Source organism: Monodon monoceros, unplaced genomic scaffold (assembly GCF_005190385.1).
Source record: "Monodon monoceros isolate NGI ecotype Baffin Bay Population unplaced genomic scaffold, NGI_Narwhal_1 Super_Scaffold_12, whole genome shotgun sequence".
Taxonomy (NCBI): Eukaryota; Metazoa; Chordata; class Mammalia; order Artiodactyla; family Monodontidae; genus Monodon; species Monodon monoceros.
The window spans coordinates 101,090,091-101,110,672 of NW_021703768.1; the positions used below are offsets into that span (position 1 = coordinate 101,090,091).

The following is a 20,582-nucleotide window of genomic DNA, read 5'->3' on the forward strand; positions in this document are numbered from 1 at the left end:
AGTTTCTGGTGTACAGACTTTGGTGCATATTCCTAAAATGTTGTATTTAAGACAGATGTATCATTTGTACCACCATGACCTTTGCCTGCTTACAGTAAAAGTGTGGCACCCTGTGTTTATGCATGTCTCACTAGTGAAGTCATTTGGACTGGGTGCTTCGGTATGAATGCGTGGGCAGTGGCCCACCCGAGGTCAAGTTGCCTTCATGTCAAAAAACAAAAGTATTTTTTCACTAATTTCATTTATTTTTAGTACTATTATTTATTTATATTTTTTATTTTTTAACAAATTTGAAAAGTGTCGCAGACAGAACAACTCAGGAGACCTGTGTCCTCTTCCCAGCTCTGCAGTTGGAAAACCATGCAGCCTTAAGCAAGTCACTTGTCCCTCCTAGATTTAATTTCCTTAATTTGCACACAGATAGGATTTTGCTAGATAATCAGTATTTTTTAAGGACTTTATTTTATTAGGAAGTTTTAGGTTCACAGCAAAATTGAGAGGAAAGTACAGAGACTTCCTGTAGACCTCCTGTCCCCACATGTGCACAGCCTCCCCCATTATCAAGATCCCCCAGCAGAGTGGTACATTTGTTACAGCTGATGCGTCTACATTTGCACATCATTATCACTCAAAGCCCATAGTTTACTTTAGGGTTCACTCTTGGTGTTGTATAGTTTATGGTTTCGGACAAATGTATAATGACACATATCCAACATTATAGTATTGTACAGAGTATTTTCACTGCCCTGTAAATCATCTATGTTATGCCTATTCATCCCTCTCCCTCCTCCTCCAAACCCCTGGCAACCACTGATCCCATTTTACTCTTCCTCTAGTTCTGCCTTTCCCAGAATGTCACGTAGTTGGAATCACTACAGTATGTAGCCTTTTCAGATTGACTTCTTTCATTTAGTAATATGACTTTAAGGTTCTCATATCTTTTGATGGTTTTATAGCTGATTTTTTTTTAGCGCTGAATTATACTCCATTATCTGGATGTACTCCAGCTTATTTTTATCCATTCACCTACTGAAGGTCATCTTCACTGCTTCCAAGGTTGGGCAGTTATGAATAAAGCTGCTGTAAACATGTGTGTGCAGATTTTCATGTGGGTGTAAGTTTTCAGCTCCTTTTGGTAAATACCAAGAAGCACAATTTCTGGATTGCATGCTAAGTGTATGTTTACTTCTGTAAGGAGCTGCCAAACTGTCTTCCAGTACGGCTGTCCCATTTTACATTCCCAGTGGCAGTGAGTGAAAGTTCCTTCCGCTCCACATTTTTGTCAGCATTTGGTGTTGTCAGTGTTCTGGATTTTGGTCATTCTAGTAGATGTGTGGTGGTATCTTATTGTTTTAATATCAATTTCTATCAGTTTCTCTGATAACATATGATATGGAACATCTTTTCATATGCTTATTTCCCGTTTGTATTTCTTATTTGGTGAGGTGTCTGTTAAGATCTTTGGTTCATTTTTCTAATCGGTTGTTTACTTTTTTATTGTTGAGTTTTAAGAGTTCTTTGTATATTTTGGATGACAGTCTTTGAGCATATGTGTCTTTCATAACTATTTTCTCACAGCCTATGGCTTGTCTTCTCATTCTTTTGACATTGCCTTTCACAGAGTAGAAGTTTTTGATTTTAATGAAGTCCAGTTTATCAATTATTTATTTCACGATTGTGCCTTTGGTGTTAGCTAAAAAGTCATCACCATACCCAAGGTCATCTAGGTTTCCCCTATGCTATCATCTAGGGGTTTTATAGTTTTGCATTTTACATTTAGATCTATGATCAATTTTGCATTAATTTTTATGAAGGGTGTACGGTCTATATCAAGATTGGTTTTTTTTGCATGTGGATGTTCCGGCTCCATCTGTTGAAAAGACTGTCTTTGCTCCATTGTCAAATATCAGGTGAGTATATTTAGATGAACCTGTTTCTGAGCTCCCTATTCTGTTCCATTGATCTGTTTATTTTTTCACCAATACTCCTCTGTCTTATAGCTTTCTAGTACGTATTAGGTAGTCCTCCAACTTTGCTGTTCTTTTCAATATTGTATTGGCTATTCTGGGTCTTTTGCCTTTCCATATAAATTTTAGAATCAGTTTGTTAGTATCCATGAAATAACTTGTTGGGGCTTTAGGACTGCATTGAATCTATAGATCAAGTTGGGAAGAACTGCTATCTTGGCAATATTGAGTTTTCCTAGCCATGAAAATGAAATCGCTCTCCATTTATCTAGTTCTTCCTTAATTTAATTCATCAGAGTTTTGTAATTTTCCTCATATAGATATTGTACATATTTTGTTAGATTTATATCTAAGCATTTCAGTTTTTGGAGTATTAATGTAAATCATGGGCTTTTAGTATCAAACTCCACTTGTTAATTGCTGGTATATATGAAAGCAATTGATTTTTGTATATTAACGTTGTATCCTGGCAACCTTGCTGTAATCACTTACTAGTTCCAGGAGATTTTTGTCAGTTTTTCAGATTTTCTAAATAGATAATCATGTCCTCTACAAACAAAGAGAGTTTTATTTCTTCTTTCTCAATATGTGTACCTTTTATTTCCATTTGTCTAACTGCATTATCTAAGACTTCCAGTACAATGTTGAAAATGAGCAGTGAGAGGGGACATCCTTTCCTTGTTTTTGATCTTAGTGAGAAGGCTTTGAGTTTCTCACCCTTAATTATGGTACTAGCTATAAGATTTTGTAAATATTCTCTATTTAGTTGAGGAAGTTCCCTTCTATTCAATAAGTTTTTAAATAGTAGCCTTCAATGGCTCTCCCTAGTGAAAGGAAACACAGAGGAGAATAGCAGTAAAAAGAGGTACATATAAGACATTTGGGTAAGGCTAGAGTTTGAACATGAAATCAGTTTGAACATAAAATCAATCTCAGAAGAACCTGTCATTTGTATTAGTGGTGGGTTTTTTTCCCCTTGGGTTCCTTCCTGCCTGCTTTGTTGCCCTCCCTGACCCTTGGTCAGTCTCGTTTGGAGTGTTCATGTTGTCAGATGTCCATCTTTTTCTAACTTTCCCCAATTCCCTGTCTGAACTTTTTGGAACTATGAACCCTAAATTTTATGGAGTTATGACTTTGATTTTATGATACACATCATTCCCCCAAATGCAGTATGTCCTATATTTATTTTAAAATATAAAAGTATGATTTGTTTTGTGGTAAGACTTTTCTACAGTACCAGTGTGGAAAATTTTGGATACCTTTTGTGGCTAAGCTGAAGTTAACTTCTTATAAAAAATCTTTGTTTGGTTCTCTTGTTTCATTCAGTGAGCTTTTTCATTCATTCAACAAATTCTTGAGTGCCTTCCATATGCCAAACTCTGCTGAGCACTGTGGATTATGGTGAACAAGACAAAGGATCTTATCATGGGGGAGGCAGATGTGTGAGCAGATAATAATATTAAGTTATGCTGTGTACACTGAATGTGATTTGCTCAGAAACTTTGCAGAGAAGGAAGGGGCAGGAAATAATCTAAACTCGAAGTCAGGTGTAGGTTTGAATGCTTCCTTAGGAGTTACTTCCTAAGTAACCGCTCAGTTGAGTCTTTAAAGAATAAGCTTAAAGAGTAAACAGAGTGAACTAGTCAGGGTCAAGTCAGAATAAACAGAAACCACTGTAGGTACTTCAAACAGTGGGAAATTAAAATAGGGCACTAGTTACTCTGGTGCTGGAAGAGTTGAGACACCAGACTAAGCACAATAAGGCAATCCTGAGATTAGCAAAAGCAGGAATGCCACTACCACCCCAAGGGCTGAGAGGATAAAGGAAAGAGGTCCATTACCACCCACAAATTAGGGCCTTCTAGCACAATTGAGAATAATAAGAATGATGCTAGTGGTGCTGCTTTGTGGGAGCTGATGATATGCAGGAGACACCGCCTGTAGCAGGGCAAGGGTGTGTGTGTGTGTGAGAAAGAGAAAGGGAGAGAGAGAGAGAGAGAGTGCTGCCCTCTAATCTTCTGCCCGAATCTGCCCTTAGCAAGACCTACCAGGAAGCCAGTCAGCTGGCAACGGTGCTTAGGAAGTCCAGTTACCTGAGAGAGTGGATCTATGGTAAATAGGCAAGTGATTGCACCACTGATTGGTAAATGAATAGCCAAAGGTAGGGGTTTGGAGGGTTTGGGGTGGTGGTCATGAGAGGAAAAGGGTGTAGACAGAGACATCGGCCTAAGCTGAAACCCGGGACAAGGAACAGCATGGAGTGTGCACAGGACGCCAGTGTCATGTCAGTTTCTGGTGTGAGTCAGACATCCAGAGGAGCTGAACAGTAGGCAGGCACACCCCCCCCCCCCCCCCCCCCCCCCCCCCCCCCGCCCCGTGAGGGCCTTCATGTGCCTGGTGGAGGAACTGGCTCTCTGCCCTGTGGACTTTGGAAAGCACCAGAGTGTCTTCAGTAGGAAAGTGTCAAGGCCATTTTTGTGTTACAAGTTGTGTAGACTCAGAGAATGATTTTGAAGAAGCCAAAATGTACCAGTTTCCCTGCCTTTAGTTTTGTCCTTCTCAAATTCATTCAAGCAAGAAACAATGGGAAGCTGTAAGTTAAAAAATGGTAAGAAGAATGGAAGGATAAAATTTTACTTGATGGGATGTTTGAATGTGCAGGCGAGGGAGAGGGGATGAGGGAGAGGGAAGGCTCAGGAATAATACCCAAGAGTGGAGGATGATGGTGTTGCCAAGTAAGGTCAAGTTTGAGGTGGGGAGCCTGCGGGCATCCAGGTAGTGATATCAAGGAACAGGTGGATACCTGTACAGGTGACCCCTGTGCAGGGGTCAGTGGTTGAATGGGAAGAGCAGTGGACCAAGACCTTTGACCTATAGGGAGGAAAAAATTAGACTCTTAAAGGAAAAAGAGAAAGAATGTCGGACAGGTTCAGGTGTTATTGGATTTAGTGGTAGGAGCTGATCTTGTTCTAAATAATTTTTAAAGGATACAGAAGTAGAAAATTGTGGTGGGTTAAGAAGTAAAAGGAGACATGAAAATGGCAACAGTGAATGTACGTAGATGTCCCTCTTGAGATGTTTGGGTAGAAGGAGAGAAAAGATGGGATGGAATCCAAAGCTGGGATGGGTTTTATTTGTAGGGTTGGTGAGACTTGAGGATGTGTGTGGTCAGGTGCAAAAAGCCAGAGATGGGTTTAATCTTTAGAGGATAGAGTAGAGATGGAGACCAAGGGGCTCAGGGCTGGAGTCAGGCCTGCAGAAGGCTGGGGGAATTTTCCACAACTGCCTGCCAAGGAACTGAGCTTATGCTGCAAAGACGGTGCGTTTAGAATTCCAGCCTTTGGCAAAGAGCCACGTAGCACCTTCCAGTTACAAGCAGAAAACACCTCTATGACTGTCTTACGATTTTAGGAACCAGTCACAGAAAACTAGCAGTTATATAACACTTTGCAGTCTTCCGACTGGGTTCACGATTTCGTTTGACCTGTGATCACCTTGTTACACACACCTTACATACACCTCACTGTGAGTGGATAAACATAAACATATACATGCATACAAACATATATGTGTGTACATATGTGTGTGCTTGTTTATACACACACACACACACACACACACACACGTACATACATGCCTATATATATTTCATTGTCTCTGGGAAACCCCTTATTAGGCATCTGAGGCTCAGAGCAGATATGACCTGACAAACCTTTCACAATCCATACATGATTTAACCCAGGTCTTCTGGCTTCGGGTTCCTAGGGACAGACTTTGTCATTCTCATAGATTGGCCTAGAGAGTGTCATGTATAGGTACTGCCCTCTACTTTACTTCCTGGTTCCCCGGCCTTTCAGCCTCAGACATCCAGGGGCCACTCTTCTTCTTCCAGTGGCAGGTCTTTCCCTTCTGCCCTCCTGTATTCTAATGGAGAGGCTTCCCCAAATTCTGCCCACAAATCTACCCCATCCTGGGCCCTTCCTTTCCACATACAGCAAGGAAAGACACCACCAGGGCCCTCAAACTTGCAGACTTTTTCTTCATGGCCTCGTTGTCAGATTCTCTCAGCTTTCTCTGCTACCACATTTTTTCCAGTTTTGAATCCAGTATTTCTCCCCATTCTCGCTCAAGGCCCTGCCAACCCACTGCTCTTTGGAGCCACATAACCCTGGTGGGCCTCCTGATTCAGTCACGTACGACTGGAACCAGTGGGCAAGTTACTCAGCTTTATTGAAGCTAATAATTCCTCATAGCTTACTGTGAGGATTTCAGGAGAGAACGCGTATGTGAAGGGTCCAGCTCAGTGCCAGGCTTAATCATTCTTAGTTCCCTTTCCCCACCAGAGTGGCCTGGAGCTCTTATCCACATTTCCCAGCACTCAGCACACTAATATAATTAGCAACATTAGTATATCTAGAAGGCAATTACCGTTTAATTGCTCTGGCCGCAGCCAGCCTGACGTTCCTCGCTATTCACTTCTAATTTGGAGCTAGGGGGTTTTCAGTCCTACCCAGGCCAGTCACAAAATCACTGCCTTAAGGGAGAATTGAAAAAAACCTTCAGACAGCCATTGATTACAAGAGAAAAGATTTGGTAATTCCCTCCCTTTTGTTATATATAAAAATGCAAATATCAGTTTGTTCCTGGCCAGTGAACAAATCAGACAATTTCAAGCAGCATCTTTCTGTGACTTAGTGAATTATCCTGCTTGGTTAGAGCAGCGCTGCTCTCCAGAAGGCATGCCCTCCCCGATACGAGCTATACTGATCATTAAAATAAACTAGTGCCCTCGTGTAGATTCAGACTTAGAATCAAGTTTCAAGCATCTCTTCTTAAAAGATATTTATTTATATTACATACTCAATTTAAAGGAGTAAATGCCCTTCCCTCAGCCCGCAAGATTTGTTTATCTTAGCGCTACTGTGAGAACTTAATGCCCAAAGGAAGGCAGTGTGTTTTATTTCTTCTCCTCCGACCCAACGTTGCATAAAGTAACAGCAGCCTCTAATCAAGAGGAACCCGAAGTACTTTGAGATTTCGAATCCAAATCTTTACTATTAGAACTGCACACGTGCACTTGAGGAAACCTAGATTGCCTTAAGCCACACGGAAAGCATTTACATCTGTACCACTTGTGATTGTGAGTTAAAGTAAATTCTAAATAACTTTAGCTGTTTGCGACTTGGAAAACAGCCTGGGCCATATAAATTCTCCCTTAGTTCTTTTTCTGTTAAATCTTATGCCAAAGTAAATGGAAGCCATGGAGAACCTTTGAACGCCTCAGTTCTCAAATGACCCCAGTGAAGTTGGATTGGCAGAACCAAAGTTTAGTTTCCAAAGGAAGAATTTTTTTCTTTCCTTCTTGAAGTGTACACGTGACAGTTACCTTCCTTGGGGGAGGATGCAGTCCTTGGAGGAGGAGGACGCAGGAGGGCTTCCTGGGTCCCCCTGCCCTGGGCCGTGTTTGTGCCTCTCAGAAATGAGATTTCTGTCATCGGGAGCTCAGCACTGCCCTTCCTGGGGAGGCTTGGAGTCGGCATCCAGGTTTCTTAGCACCTCTGCTTCACAAGTCAGTCAGCTTCACTTTTCCCCTTCCCTTTCCCTTTCAAAAAGAGTTGTCGAAAGCAAGAGGTCTGGAGTTCAGTGCCACCTCTTCCTGCTGGTGAGGGCAAGTGGCTTAACTTCTCCAAGCTTCAGTTTCCTTTCCTGTGAACTGGAGGTTAAAAATAGTTCTGCCCACATGGGTCCCTCTCTTCTCTGAGTGTTTTATTCTTGTACTCGTGACCACACAGTTTATTACATTACATTGTATTCTTCACGATTGATTGATTATTAGGAAATAATTTATTTAAATATATCTTATAAGAAATGATATATACGTGTATGTATACATACATGTTACATAATATAATATATATAACATATGTATTATGCATCACTGTGTTCTTACAACTAGACCACACGCCTCTTGAAAGCAGGGACAGTGGCTGCCACCCCTGTGCATCATCCTTGGAGTCCAGTGCTGTGCTGAGCGCAAGATAGGTTCTCAGTAGACAACCAGTTGAGGCAGTCTTATGAAGGTTCATCTTTAGCCATACTGCGCCTTAGTTAACAAAAGTAGTATCCATCAGTCAAGCCAACATTCAGAAAAATTAATTTTACTCCCCTTATATTTTAATGTGTGCTGTTTTTCTAGTATATAAATAACCCTGAAGGAAAAGAGCGACATTTATATTTTACACTTTTGCTCTAATGCAAAGGAACATATTACATGTTTGCTAATCCTCTGAAAAACAAACGTTTATGTAAGCCTTTAGAGAGGGAAGTTTAACAAACGTTTTTTACCCTTAGCCGTCAGCTCTAAGTCAGTAGTATTTGCCACAAATTGTTACACTTAGGGCATGTTTAAGAAATAGCATCACATAATTTCTTAATTCATTACCCCGAATTAAATCTCACATTAAGGTGGGCTGTATGTTGTCTGCTATTTAGGGTTGTGTTTCACTCATCTACCCACTCACTCCAGGCAGTCACCGTGCCTCTGCTTAAACATAGTCAGGAATGGGGGTCTCACTACTGCTGCGAACAGCCCTTTCCTGTTTCAAGTAAGGCATCTTGAACTGGTATACAGAATCTTTAAAGATCTTTCTGAGATGCAGAAGTGTAAATGCCCATAATGGGTATTATTATTATTGAAGGAGAATGGAGAAGACTAATTGCTATCCAAAAATCTGCATGACTTGTGTATTATAAACCCGAGAAAACATTTCTCAAGAGAAGTGTCTCATAGGCTCTATAGCCTCTACAATTGGGTGTACCAATTGTAAATGATTAGGGAAAGATCGAGAACGGTCAACAGAAAATCCACCATCTCCACAGCGTGGAGAGGCAGTAGTTTCGGAATCACTCATACCTGGCTTTGATTCCTGTCTCCATTACTTAGCAGCTTTGAGCAATTTACTTTTGTCTCTGGTCTTGTTTTCTCAGCAGTGACATAAAAATGATATTAAGGATTAAATGAGGTTACATTTATTAAAGAAAAACACCAACACAATGTCTGGTTCAAACTGGTGTTAAACAGTAACCAGTATGAGCATTATTATTGTGTTATCACTATATTATTATTACTGTTATTAGTATAAACTCAGGGGTGCCTGTTTGACTGACTGCAGCTGACAGTGAGGTAATGGATGTTTCTTAGGGAAGAAAAATGTGGTGTGGGGACTCTGAGTTGGCTACCTGTCTTAAGAGGCAACTGGGGATAAGGGGGTTAATAGGAAGTGTCAGCCCCCAAACTCCACCTCCCCTCAGTGGAATTGTAAGGTCCAGCTATCCTACTTGTTAACACTGCTGTAAACCTCTTACCCATACCCTTATTAAAAGGGCTGGTGGGTACCTAATACTGATCTCATCCTTATGTAGGTAAAATACCAGCTAATTTCTTATCACTCTAATCTGTATTTTTTGGTCAGGCCAGTATTGTCCAATTAAAACAACTCTTGCCCCACCAAAAGCCCTGAGGTGCAGCGTTTGCTAATTTCCATGGTATAAGTACTCTCAGCGTACCCAATTTCCAGCTTCCAACGTGCAGTCACTAAGCACAGAGTTGGGGAGAGATGTGCACAGTCGCTCAAGTCAGGGCAAGCTGGCTCCAGAGCACCACTGGGTCAGAGTGAAGCATGTGTTGTAACAGTACAGGATACGATGATTGACAGAGAAACTTACAAGCAAATAGAGTAGAGGGAAAATTGTTTGTCTTCAGAATGGGCAACAGAATTCATCCAGAAAGTGATTACTTGAGCAGCGTGTTTCAATGACGTTTTTCTGTCCTTGCTCTGTACTCTGCAGTCATACTTAGGACAGAAATCTTTTCCTAGCCTCTTGTGCCCAGCTGGCGGTTGGGTGGGGTCTCCCTAATGACTTCCAAATTATCAGACTGTTTCTTTAACCAGTAGTTTAAAGATTTGGTCTTGGGGCTTCCCTGGTGGCGCAGTGGTTGAGAGTCCGCCTGCCGATGCAGGGAATACGGGTTCGTGCCCCGGTCCGGGAAGATCCCACATGCCACGGAGCGGCTGGGCTCGTGAGCCATGGCCGCTGAGCCTGCGCGTCCGGAGCCTGTGCCCCGCAACGGGAGAGGCCACAACAGTGAGAGGCCCGTGTACCACAAAAAAAAAAAAAAAAAAAAAAGATTTGGTCTTGGACGTAATGCCCATGTTTATAAAAATGTCTTCCTTCCTCCCTTCCCTTTTCCCTCCCTTGCTTGCTTCCTTCCTTCTTTCCTTCCTCCCTCTCTCCCTCCCTGTCTTCTTTATTCCCTTCCCTGTGGTAGCACAGTATTTTCTATCATCTCTTTTGTAATCCTAACCCCAAGAGATCATCAGAACAGGTCATAGTATATCTGCTTTGCAAAAATGGTAGAGGAATTAGAAAACTGCTATACTTCATAAATCTCTATCATGTTATTAATGTCAAAATATATAATTTTGACATTAAAGAATGTCATATATAATAACAAAATATATTATAATAACAAAATATGTAATTTTGTTATTTGGAAATCTTCATTGTTATTCAGACACCCTCACTTCTTTAATATTTTTTATGAGTGGAGAGGGTCATTTCAGCCTCTGGCTACCTTTCTTTTGCTGTCACAAATTTAATTTTGTTCTCTCCCTCATTACAGTGCTATAAATACATTTCTGAGAACTTTTAATGAAGTGATGATACCTAGCACTTTCTCGTTATAGTTACATCCCCAGAGATGATAAAACAGAATCCTCTTGAGAAGCTGTTTTGTTTCCAGCAGCTCAGCACTGGAGCAAGCAGAATTCTGTTACAGACCATCTCCGAACTCTTAAGGTGAGGGTTGTGTCAACGTAGTGAATTACAAAAACCCAGGTCTTCTCACTAAAGACTTCTTAAAAGTGTTTCAAGTGCCTAATGACTCAAACTGAAGAAGAAGACGTCTGAGCTCACTGATTTGCCATTTACCATGAAGCCCTCTGCAGATGTGCTTGAGATCATTGCTTGCCCCCTTCTAATCCTTGTGAGCTTTGCTGGAAACATGTGTTTATTTTATTCTACAAGGAAATGTATGACTGGGCGTTTAGAGACATCCTTTCTTCTGATTTTCAGTCTTATATTTGTCCACCTCGTTAAAAACTTGGTGGTGAATGTCATAAAAATACTTTATTCTTCTGGTTTCATGTCGGATTCAGCTGGCTGCCAAGTTCTACACTTCATGGCAGCCCTGATGACTTCCTGGCCATCTAGTTCATGTTACACTTTGCATTGCTCTACCACCAGAAGCTTTACCAGACTGTCCAGCCCTTTAGTGAGCCTCCAAACCCGGACCATCAGAAGCATTCCTTGAAGGTGGTTTCTGCACTTTGGATGGCTGGCATGGCAGTGTACCTCCCAGTTTTACCTTATACTAGAAAATCAGAATACCTGAATGTAGGAAATGATACAGACCCCTTGTCTACTAACAGGATTCACATGGATTGCCTAATTGACTTTGGAAACAAGCAAGTAGAGTTTTACTGTGGGGAAGTATTTTGGGTTCTGATTGATAGTCTTCCTTTAGCCGTCTTAGTCTTTGTTTCTGGATGTCTTTTCTGCTTTCGGAAAGAAAGAAGATGACATATGGTGACATCTGGATTGGAGATGGTGGTTCAGAAATTGAAATCCTAAGAGGGGCCAAGTTTAGTATTTTAGTAATGTGGCTGATCACTCCACTTTGGATTTCTCACTTTGTCTTAGTCTATTTCTTGAAAGACTTTGGCAGCCTGTGCCCTTTTTCCAGCCGTTCTCACAGCCCTCTCTTCAGGCTTCTCTGCTCTCAGTCCTTTCCTGCTTATGCTGGTGAATTACAAAATGAAGTTGATGTCCTTCTGTGATGCCAAAGAGGAAAAACCCACACCACAGCCTGCAAATGTTATTCTCTCTCCATATGCTTACTGGGAAAAAACTCTGTTTTAGTCTTTGGGAAACAGACCCTATCAATGGAAGGTTCAGCTGATGTCTACATAGGCCTCATCAATAGATATTATAGTTTCTGAAAGAGGGACTAGGTGATTGACACCTCCTCAAAAAAAACTTCTGAGGGAAACTGCAAGAAGAAGATATATGAACACAAGGTTATCGTAAGTGGAAGAAAAAACAGTCATCTCAACGTTTGTTATTCTAGACAATACCACAGTTTTTAGTGTAGAAATTCTTGACTGACTCAACAGTGATCACAGTCTGGAAGTGAACTCAACAAACAATTGATTAAGTATTTACTCTGTGTAAGATACTGTGTTAAAAAATAGCATATTGTGGAAACTGAGGATCACACGTCCCAGCTGAATTCCTAAAGGTACTTAACAGTAATCTTGTGTTTTCATCTTATGTTTTTCTTGAAATGCTTTGACGCATATTGGAAATGTATTAGTTAAGTATACAATGTTCAGTTTTTGCACTGTCAATTGTGGTACCTCATCTAAGCCAGAAATAGATTTTGATCATTTTCCTTCCTCTAAGTATCTTTAGTAAATTCGGGCTAGATAAAAGAATTGGATGAAAGAATTAGTGCTTGCCAAATCATACCTGTGTGTATGTACAGATGTGCAAATATTTGGTTACTACAGACATTTAGCCTACGCTTCTTACTTAATCACCTAAATATCAAGCTATACTCCTCTTCAGAAAAAAAGGGATATTTATTTTACAGAGAGTTTGTTTCCTGTTTTGGTTATTAAATTGGTACATTTTAATCGGAAGAACTGATAAAATATCCATAATAATCTGTTTTCTGAATTTGGTTTTAATAAAAATAAGCACATTATAATTTAAAACACATGACCAGGATTTTATTTTTTAGTTAGCCAGTGTAGCCATTTGAACTGCTTCAAATTCAATGATTAATAAGTTTAAATATCTCATGATGCATACATATTGTATAAGCATTGGATTTTTAAGCTAATTCTTATTCAATTCTTGTATTTTTTCATTTTCCTTTTATTAGTAGACATAGGATTTACTATATTGTAGTTCTAGTGAATGGATACTCCTAAATAGAGATTCTTGCTCTGAAAATGCTGCATCTAAAATTATAAACCTGGATCTCATTAACAGGAGAAACTTAGAACATCCATGTTGCCATGAAGTGCTACCGAGAAGGGAATTTTTAAAGTAACCAAGGCCCAAATTTTGTAGGGTTTGGTAGGCCAATGTCTGTCCCTTGTATAGCACTGGGAATCAAAATACACACACACACACACACACACACACACACACACACACACACACACACACACAGACTTAAGACCTGAGGTTTCTGGGTGGTCTTCATGGGAAATGCTTAGTTGAGTCCACTGAGGAAGTTTAATCAGAAGGGCACTAGGCATGGATCCTGTATAATGAAGTTAACATCTGTGGAGATGGAGGATGTGGGGAAGAGGTCACCATCTTTTAATTAAGTGCAGATGTAGCCAGGGCTGGGATCAGCCATTGATCTTAGGTAGTAGTTCTCAAATGGGGTTCTGAGACCAGCAGAATCAGCATCATCTGGGAACTTGTTAGACATGTAAATTCTCAGGCCCCAACCCATACCTACTGAACCAGAAACTCTCGGGGTTGGACGCAGCAATTTGTTTTAATAAGCCTTCTGGTTGATTCTTTTGCAGGCTGAACTTTGAGAACAACTGGTCTAGGTTACTCAGAAGTTTAATGCTCACAAACGATGAGAGGTATGAGAACGAAGCCAAGACAACTGACTCCTGATGTAGTCTTTAATGCTCCCATGCACAGTGCTGTTTTGTCTACTTCTCTCTAAAATGAGAATCAGGATTGTCATCTGTGCTGCATACATTCTCAATAATAATTGCCAAACAAATCCACTGTAGAAATCAAGCAATCTTTGCAAAATCAAGAGTAAAGCATGACCACTTCAGGTGCGCCAAAAATCTGGAACTTGAATTTGGAGAGTTTCCGGTACATAACTGGGTAAGGGATCCAGTTCCATAGTTCCTTTCCAGAAGCCAGTGCAGGACACGGTTGGCATACGCCCAGGCTCAACTTCCCAGTGCTAAAAATGTTTCCTTTTCCTTCCCAGATATTTTCTTTTTGCTTGGGCCTCATTAGGTCATAGTTTTGTCCTTGTGGAATTGATAAGTTTTCATCTACAACAGAGAGTAAATTGTATTCTCACTGAATGAACAACATTCCAGTTCGCTTTTTAAAATTATTCTCCCTTTAACTCTCTGGCTCTCTCTCTCTCTCTTTTCCTCTCCCTTAACCTCCATATTTCATTCGCATTCCTGGTGGGATCAGGATGGCAGCTGAAATAGGATAAAGGAAGTTCTACAAAGGTTGTCATGGTAGCACCTTGGAGAGGGGTCAGAGTTGGTCAGGATGGTCCTAAGGTCCTGGATCAGGACCGCACAGAATCTCTGACTTAGAAGGTCATCTGTTCCTCCTTTCCAATGCAGGATTCTCATCTTTCTCCCTCAGAATATCTCTCCAAACCTCTAAAGGAACAGTTTCTTGCTGGGGTGGTTGTGATCTTACCAAGGAGCCCATTCCATTTATGCCATTATTAAGAAGTATTTGCTGAGACTGGCATCCCTGAAACTTCCTCCAAAAAGTTTCCTACCTTGAAGGCAAATCCTCCTTTTACCTGATGGCTTTTTAGATTCTTAGAGAGGAGTGCTTTTCTCCAAGTTAGATATTTCCTTAGCTATGTCACATGAGGCAGAGTTTGCCAGCCACTGGCTGTCTTGACTTCCTTGCTCTGTCTCAGCATATTCTGGTTTGCCTGTGGCCTTCTTAAGTCGAGGCATCCAGAACTGAACACAATACATATTTCCTTGTATTTACATGTGTTTATATTTTTCTTCCATTCTACATTCTTTTATCTTCTTTTGTTCAGGTACTATGAGCATGGATTCTTCGCTTCCTCTTCCAAAAAGAATTTTAAATATTAAACTCAGTTTAAATCACTCACACACACACACACACACACACACACACACACACACACACACAAATACAAATTTAAAAGTACCTCTGCCTCAGAGCTTAAAAACTAAGGTCCTTTCAGTCTCTAAAGTTCTGGTATAAGTTAGTTCATTCTCAGTGACAGATTTTAGAAATAATGAAATAACCCCAAATCATTTGCAAGAATTTTAAACTACAAGCTAGGGCTCACAACGAAAAGGACCATATTTTAAACCAAATATACTTCAATTTTTTGAAAAACTACAAAAAGACCAACCTTTATAGGGTTTTGTCAGAACAATCCTCTAGAATGAGGCTCCCTAGTACAGTGGTATTTTACTTGCCTTTTCAATAAGACATAAGGAAAGATGGTCATAATCAAATTTTCTTTGAAGATGAAGTTGAGGTATTAAATCAATTGACTGTGGAATACAATGCTTTACTGGCCAGTTCAGGGACACCTGTGGATAAGGTATGTTAGGTTCACAAAGGTCTATACACTTTTCTTTAATGATCCTCATGCCTATACCATTCTCTTTAGACTCTGCTGGAGAGAGGAAAGAGCAATTTGGAGTTATGGTCTGTGAACACCCAAAACAGTACAATTCAGGACTGAGGATGCCTATGGAATTCTGGCCTAGATGGTTCGGAGCCACGGCCATGTTTCAGAACAGTCTAGGGGGTAAATCAGAAGAGCTCTGGACTTGCTATCGGGAAGTGGTTTGTCTGAGCTGGCTTTGCCCCTATTTAGGAGTGCATAACCTTGGCCGACACATTCCTGAGTTTTGATGTCTTCAAAATAGGAAAGATATGATTGCAAACTGTGATAGACACCCTCTGCCTCCCTCTCACAGAGTTGTACTCAAGAAAGGTAAAAAAAATATTTAAGGTGATTTGAAAAAAATAAAATGTTTGATACGGGCGAAGTGTTACCTTACCCCTGCGGTTTTGGCAAGCTGAAATAAGGGAGCAAGACAGACGTATCACCAGAAGCCCCGTGTGTGAGGCGATCACAGAACCTCACTGAGCCTTGGTTTCCTTACCTCCACAAAGGAGATTGTAAAGATATTTGTCTCCCAGTCTTCGTGAGACGCACAGGAGAGAGTATACGTAAAGGCGCCCAGACCTAGCCCCTGCTAAGAAGTTTTGCTTCACAAATGTTTGTGAGCATTCAAACAGGAAATGCAGCTCCCCTTGCCCCCAAGCTGGAGCAAGCTCAATATATTACTGTACATTGAAGTCTCCTGTTTGATAGCAAATACTCGCTTGTACTTTCTCCAAACATGCCAGAAAAGTTGGTATTCCAACACGTGCTCTGTTTACACTCTGGCTTTGGAAATACCTTCCTGACTGCTGTCCTTACCCATCCACCCTGGCCATCACCCTTTAAGACCCCTTTTTTGAAGCAAAAACAGCAACAGGTGTTAAATCAATGTTACCCATTCTTCTGGAAATCCTGCTTCAGAATTCTCCCCTCCAGGCCTTTGCCTGTGCTGTAACTCTACCTAGAACACTTCGTCCTGCCCCTTTGACTCCCTCACCATTTGTATCCTCACCCTTCAGCTTTCAGCTTAGACCTCACCTGTACCAGTCACACTTCCCTCCTCTCCAAGGTCTAGGTTAAGTGACTCAGGTTCCTGTGTATTTATTTGTCTCAGCAGGGACCACAGTATACATTTTTTTTTGAATTCCTAGAAAACATACATTGTATCTTTTATTATTTAAATATTGATTTCATTTTTCTCTTCACGGAGGCATTTTTTTAAACATCTTTATTGGTGTATAATTGCTTTACACTGTTGTGTTACTTGCTGCTGTATAGCAAAGTGAGTCAGCTATCCGTATACATATATCCCCATATCCCCTCCCTCTTGCATCTCCCTCCCACCCTCCCTATCCCACCCCTCTAGGTAGGACCACAGTATATTCTAACGGCTTGTTTTCTTGTCTATTTCCCCCTTGTACTGAATGCCGCATACTGGCGTGGAGAGTAGTGTTGGTCTTACCCAGCATGTACATGCGGGAATATTCCATAAATGAAGAAGGGGATGAAATCTACACAGCTTGTGCTTTTCCCTTTTCTCCTCATATGTACTTGTTGGCTCTCCTTCAGTTACCTCTTTCCAGTAGAAATTTCTTGCCTCTATCATTTTTCTGCTTCAAGACTAGGCATTTAGTGACTGCCATGCTTCTGGCCACTGTTGAATCAAAGAGTGAAAGAAACTGAGTCCAACATTTGGAATGAGTTGCTTTCTTGCCAGCCAAGCTACCGAGCCAACTGGGGACAACATTTCATATATTCCACTTTTTTCCACCCAAGCCTTCCAGTACGTAGTTTGTGATTTTTTTTTTTTTGAACTCTTGTTATATGAAAGGAAGTTCAGTATCTATGTGTAGGCTTCCAAACTGAAAATGTATCCCAGTACAAATCTGGCCAAGTGTGTGTGTGTGAGGGTGTAGGCAGCTGTTGTGTTTTCCCAAGTATTGGTGAATTAAAGAGTAAAGAAAGAAGTTGTAATGCAAATCAACCGAGGTTACCTCATCACCGAATGTACCCTGCTCATTTATTTTGACAAGCCCAACTTACTTTTAATTACCAGGCCTCCTAGTACACTGGTAAATGTAGCAATAGTGACTTTGGCAGAAGAGGAGAAATCTGTGTAACATGAGCCTTCAGAATGAGTCCATGCTGACTCTTTATAAATTGGAGTGAGGCAATTCATTTTAAGAAGAATTTCAGTAGAGCAATTTATGTGATCTGTGACTGTAGTTACAAATCAGTGAGCCTTTTATGAGCCAAGCACACCAGACTGTGTACATTAAATGAGGGCAGTTTCTCAAAGAAATTCTGTCGGCCACTCCAAGCCATTACCCAACAGATTTTTGTAAGTCTTCATTTGGAATTATTTTCAGAGTCAGTTTTCAAGTCACTATAAAAAAAATTTTTAAATGTCGCCTGAAAATCCTAACACTAGAGGGGGGAGGCTATTTTTTAAATCGATGCCTACTTTTTATTATTCAGTTGGACTCCTAGTTACTTGGAGCTTTTCCCTAAATTGAATCTTCTCTTGAAGGAAGCAGTTGGGCCATCACTGAGGTCACCCATGAGAAGGTGACATGGTGTTGATAGACCTATTAGGGCCAGGGCCTCTACTGTACATTTTAATAGGCACTAGAGGAACTTCTGTTCTTGGCAATTTATCCAAACTCTGTGAGAGTAGGAAAAATCCTACAGGCATTATGCACAGTTGACGCTCGTTACTTCTTTGGTCTTTTCCTGCTCTAGCTGACCTCAATTTGGAGTTTGGGTAAAGTTTCTCCCAGTGCCTTGGGCACATCAAGAGAAGGGGTGTGATGTGTCAGCAATAGCTTCTACATGGCATTTGGGTCCTAGCCACCTAGGCCTGTGTCCTCACATTCTAATTTTTGTATTCTTTTCCTCCCTATAAGTTTTCCGACCCAAAGTAGTAGAGCTAAGCCATTGGAAAATGTTTCCTTTCCCTTTCTCTGCTTTCCCACCTCCTGCCCAATCTCTACCGTCACCTCTCCCCGCACTTAAAAACAGCTTAAACGCATGACATACCTACTCCAGTGCATAACACATTAAAACTTGCCAATGTCAATGAAGAGAAATTAAAAGCCCAACTGAGCTTGAAATGGAATGATTTCAACCAGTCAGCAGTACCTGAGGTGGACAGCTCTGTAAGAGGTGTGCTGAGGGGAGAGGTGTGGCAATACGGGAGAAAGTCCTCGGAGAACCTGGGACCAGTGACTGCAGCTTGCAGGCACAGGGCTGGTGGGATGAGGCTGCAGTACAAATTTATAAATGACTGTGCTCTGAGGTCCCAGAGGGGTCCAGGGCAACTATGATGTGTAGCAGTAAAAATCTCATGTAAAGGCTTTTAAGCTGGACTGCCCTTTCTGGGGAGGCTGAAAACTATTTTCCACTGAGGTGTCAACCCACTCTCACCGGCCTTGAGCAGGGTTGGCCTTCTTACATCCAAGCTTTCGGGCTGGCCACATGGAGGATGGTCTTGGTCTTTTTCTGGGCTTGTCATTGGCACAGCTTCCGCCCTCCCCCCAGTCACAATAGTGAAGTGGCACCGTGTAACTGCACAACGCCAATGACAAGGCAAGGACCTCTTCTTCCTCAGGCTGTAAAGTGAAGGAAATGTAATCCCCGCCTCGTAGCATTTTATTATGTTTGTGAAGGTTTTCTTTTTCTCATACTAAGAGATAAAATGGAGGTTGTAGAAAAGCACAAATTGTAACATGCTGGTAGTTTACTGGTAAGAAATTTCGTTTTACTGCTGTTGTGGTATGAGAATTTAAAACAATTGTAGAATACAAATCCAACGTTAGAATACAAATGAAGGAAATAGCGTTTGGCAGAAGGCACCAATAAGGAAAGGGAGGAGGGTGGCACTTCATGTTTCATACTGGATTCCTTTGAAGGGTCAAAGACTCAAATGCCCCCAGAGCCAGGCAGGATGTGTGGATGAGGAGAGCCGATGGGGGGTGGGAGTGTGGGGGGAGCTGGGGAGCACATGTCCCGTAGACAGGGCAGCTACAGCTCAGCTATAGCCCATTGTTATCATGGGGAATGCAGACCTGTGCCCCCAGACCTCCAGATATTTTTTAAGTGAAGCCAGAAATCGAGACTCTTATGTGAAAGCACCAAAGGGCTACAAGTTGGCAACAGAGTCAATTTTTTGGAAACACTGCTAGGGCCAAACCCATCACATCTGTGGACCAGACTTGGCCCCTGGGCCTCTGGTCTGTGCCCTCTGTAGCTGTGCATTCCATCGGTGCCTGTGTGTCAGTCAGAAACGGGGGCTCGCTGGGTCCCACTCGCTGGGTCCCACTGGGTATGTGGGGTGAGGCAGTGCCTGACGAGCACAATGAGAAAAGCACCCACAGCCCAGCTCAGTTTCCTTATCATGTTGGATTATTTGCAACAGCTGCTCTAAACCTGACCTCATCCCCTCCAGTCACATCCCAATTCCTCAGAAGGGAGTGCTCGAGGGTGCTATGTGCTCAGTGGAAGGGCAGTTGGGGAAGGAAGAGGCAATATAATGATCCCTGGGACAACCATGGACTCACCCTCCAGTGAAAAGAAGCAATTGATGTTGGGAATGTGGCCAGGATCGGTGAACCACAGGGATTTCTGTACCTTATAAACGAGGATGTAATACTTTCCAAGTGGCACCTTGAAAGAAAGAAGCATTGAAACTAGACAAACGGAATTGTGTTGTAGATAGAATAAGGCATGTTAAAGGAGATGGCCACATATGGTAGTCCATCGGGAAGTAAAGGAGAATCCTGTATGCCTTGGACCACTTAGTCTGAGGCAGGACCATCCAACCCACTGAGATAAATATGACCTTCCTATAATGGGCTGGCACTGCTATAACTCTTATATGCTGTTCTGTAGAATAAACAATCTCACTACCAACCTCCAAATCCAAATATAAAGACTCTGTGCCTTGGTGTCATGATTTATATTATCCACTGGATATGTTCCATTAGAATGTCTATGCTCAAAGGGAAATTGCTCTTCATGTTGTTAAACACACCTCAAACAGGGACTCAACGATTACTTGTTAATATGCTTAGTTAAGATATGTCCATTTG

At 41.4% G+C, this 20,582-nt stretch overlaps 1 protein-coding gene and 1 pseudogene across 1 annotated transcript in view; both read left to right on the forward strand.

Moving 5' to 3' along the window:
• Positions 1-20,582, forward strand: part of SNCAIP (synuclein alpha interacting protein) — a 150,115-nt gene that overhangs the window by 53,004 nt on the left and 76,529 nt on the right. The gene's annotated exons all lie outside the window — the stretch shown is intronic.
• LOC114892118 lies at positions 10,960-11,948 on the forward strand (annotated as a pseudogene).